Consider the following 4,011-nt stretch of genomic DNA (forward strand, 5'->3'; position numbering starts at 1 on the left):
TTGGTGACCAGAAAAACCAACGGAAAGCTGGCCCACACGGTGTACAGAAAACCGACACATACCGACCGGTACCTGCACAGTGGTTCAAACCATCATCCCAGTTAGAAAAGAAGAGTCATCAAAACTCACCGAAAGAGCAAGAAGAATCTGCGAAACAAGCCGAGTTAGAGAGAGAATTAAAACACCTGGAAAGGGGGCTTTGGTTGGAATGGATACAGTAAGAAATATTTCGATAGAGATATTCGACCAAAAAACAGTGAAGATCGCTCGGAGACAACAGAGACGCATGATGAGCGTACCAGTTGGGCTTGCCTCGCGTACATACATGGAGTCACGGACAGGATCGGCAAGATACTGGAGAAACACCAAGTAAAAACCATTTTTAAAACAACTCGAACCATCCAACAGACTTTGAGATCGGCCAAGGACAAACGGGATCCTTTATCAGCACCAGGAGTCTACATCGGCACCACAAAACGAAGCATAAACACTAGGATCATGGAGCACAAACGAAGTTGCAGATTGGAACAAACAGAAAAACACGCACTGCTAGACGGCCACCAAATACGCTTCGACGAAGTGGACATTCTGCACCAATCTGAAAGATACTACCCGAGACTCACCAGAGAGGCCATCGAAATATTTAAACACCAAAACAACTTTAACAGAAAAGAAGAAATTACGGCACTCAATCCAGATTGGAAGCGCGTTTTGCGCCAAACAGCGTGTGCGCCGAAGCATTTGAACCCCCACCCATCCCCCACGCATGAGCACACACGGCTGGGCTGCATAAATACGACGGGGACTCCAGCAGTTCAACCAGTCTTAGTCGGAAAGCACGGGAGATCACTTCGCCCACTACCTCATCGCCTTTGATATTGAAGGACCGCAGTTGTGGACGAAACGTCAGGAAGAAATTCCCATAGACCACAGCTTGAAAGCCCGGAAAACATTCCTAAATGTGATTTAACCAATTTTATTTGTAACCTGCTTATTCTACCTGACTCATCAGCCAATGTTGAACGGATATTTTCACAGGTTAATCTAATGAAAACTAAGTTGAGAAATAAGCTTAAAACGAGTACAATTTTATCTTTACTTCACATCAAGATTTATATTGTTAGTAATTGTCATAGTTTTGCAATTGAAGATAAGCTTGTGTTATCTGTGAGTGATAAAATTTTATATAAGGATTATTTGGAAGACGATATTTTTATTTAAAAGAAGTAGAAGTGTTTAGTTTGTAAATTAGTATTAATAATTTTATTAGCAATATTTGTGATGAAGATTTTATTTATTTTTTGTGTTTATTTTATTTTTGTTAACAATGGGTTGTAATGTTTGAAAAATGTTATAAATATACCTATTGACTCATGTTTATTTTACTATTCCTGTAAGTTTAAAAATTCAAGTTTTCAAAAACGCACAATTTTGTGGGGCCTTTTTTTTGTGAAGTTTTGGACCACCCAACCGGCTCTAGGTGACGTAACAGAGCATTTCCAAAACCTCACCAGATGGAGCCCTTAATAATGAAAGAAAAATGAGTCTACCGAAAAGTGTCGAGCTTATCTACCGAAACTCGATTTTCGCACCTGGCAACCCTGACCTTCAGTGACATGACTTCTAACCAAGGGCGGATCCAGGGGGGGTGTCATGGGGGTTATGACCACCCCCTTGTGCTAGGTTTATATCGGCTAACGATATTTTTTCTAATTTCATAGACAACAAAACACTGAATTTCTACTATATGACCCCCTCCCCCCCTGACTTGAAAGCTGGATCCGCCCTTGTTTCTAACTCGTCGTCGTCATATAATTTTTGCACAAAACAAACATATCTGTATTGAGTTGCTTTGCGCTTTCCTGAATGATGAAACTTAATCAACTTCAAATGGGTCAACATCGTCCAAACTACCTCCACTGTTTTCCCACTCCTCTTCAGATGTTTGCGAATCTACACTTCCTTTCGTCTCAAATTGAGATTTTCTTTTTTTCTTTTTGTTCTCTTCTCTTTGTAATTTTCTTTGTTGATTCTCTTTAATCTTTCTTTTTTTTATATCTTTGTATTGTATTTCCTCCATGGTCTCTGATGTAAATTCGAAGACTCCTTATAATTCTGGACAACTTTGTTCTCGTTGTTTGCAACTTCTTTCAATGGGGTTTTATGTATAGGTAGGACCACTCCTTTCTCTGTATTAACATTGTTTTCAGTGTCACTTGCAGATGAATTAGGCAATTTATTTTTTTTATTATATATATATCTTTCCAAATGTAGAACAAAGCAGTGTCCGCAATATCTCCATGCCGCTGCCTCTGTCAAGCACAATTGAAATGTTTTAATTTTTGGCTTGGTAATCCTAGCTTGCAAGTCTTTTAAAAACTGTTCTGAATCATTTGTTTTTATCAAAGGTACTTGAGTTGTAGGTGGCTTGAATATTTTTTGAAAGGTGACATTTTCTACTTCGAAAGGGCAAAGTCCTGATACACGGAAACCATTTTTTATTGATGTATTCGTCACATATTTCAAAGCGTATACAAAAATTGATCCAAAATTTTGTTTTTGTAGCTTGATACCACCATTTTCGGATCTCCATTTTTCAGCTTTAGCCTTCCATGCATTTTTCAATTGTCTGAATTCTGCTACATCCATCGGTTGCAACAGATGTGCTGAATTCGGGAAGAGAGCTATCAGTTCTATGCCATTTTGCAAGCACAAGTTTGACAAGTGAAGGGGCAAATGTGAAACATGGCCATCTACAAAAAATAAAATAGGCCCCTCGATTTTTTCTTGATCTAGCAACGGAATAAAAATATTTGCTATATATTCGTAAACAGTAGAACAACACATCCACCAATTTTCTGAATTGCCGATTGCCGAATAAGAAGAGATGCTTGTCGATATATATCCAGGAACTATAGTGTAAGAAGTTCAAAGTACCACTGGAGGAGGTATTTGGCGTTGGCTGTTAGATGAACTGTCAAATTTTCCTTCTGATCACCACCCACGCACCCAGATAGCATTTGATATTCTTTGAAAAAAAAAATATGTTCAAAAAATATACTGAACATTGCGGGAATATCCTGGGAATATACATAGTTGAACATTCTTAACATGAATGTTCGTGAGATATACATGCATGTATATTCATCAAAGTTCATAAAAAGTATTTCCTAGGGATGTAAATATATGTACATATTGGGTATATGTGCAGATGAACATGCCAGGTATGTACATATTGTGTATATGTGCAGGTGAATATATCTAGTATGTTCAAAACAAATATTCCGGTAATATACATGAATGTACATCTAAGGTATATTCCAAATTGGTTGAATATAAACTTTGCGTGCCCTAAGAGCATATTGCGAATCACTTTAATTGATCGAGAACAGAATGAAAGGGCAAAAGCCACAGAGCCGGAACATGTAAGGAATATAAAATAATAAGTGCAGTTTTTTAGATAAAGATTTGTGTTTTATCTCACAGTCACACATCATTGCGACAACGGCAAAAATGCTGAAAATGTTAATTTAGATTTTTAGTCCGTAGTTATAAGTTATATTTTAATTTATTTATTATCCATTTAATTAGTTTTAGATTAGTTGTAAGTAACTCTTGTTGTTGAAAAATTACATCAGTAAATACTTAAATATGTAAATAAACTAATAAGATGAAATAAAGGATCGTTTTTCTTTCGTTACATATATGTATGTATATTCCGTGAACATACCATATACATTCACTGAACGTACACATGTACACTCACTGAACATACCATGTACATTCCCAGAAAATACACATGTATATTCACTGAACATACCAGGTACATTGTCAGAACATACACATGTACATTCACTGAACAGACCATGTACATTCCCAGAACATACCATGAACATTCAGTGTATTAACTTTGACAGATTCCTGGGACATACATGGAATGTTCATAATGGAACTCATGTATGTCCCAGGAATATGCATGTACATCACATGAATGTTCCAGGTATATTCTGG

This window comes from Dendroctonus ponderosae, unplaced genomic scaffold, assembly GCF_020466585.1.
Source record: "Dendroctonus ponderosae isolate FM_Combo_2020 unplaced genomic scaffold, Dpon_F_20191213v2 Dpon_F_20191213_1, whole genome shotgun sequence".
In the NCBI taxonomy this organism is placed as follows: domain Eukaryota; kingdom Metazoa; phylum Arthropoda; class Insecta; order Coleoptera; family Curculionidae; genus Dendroctonus; species Dendroctonus ponderosae.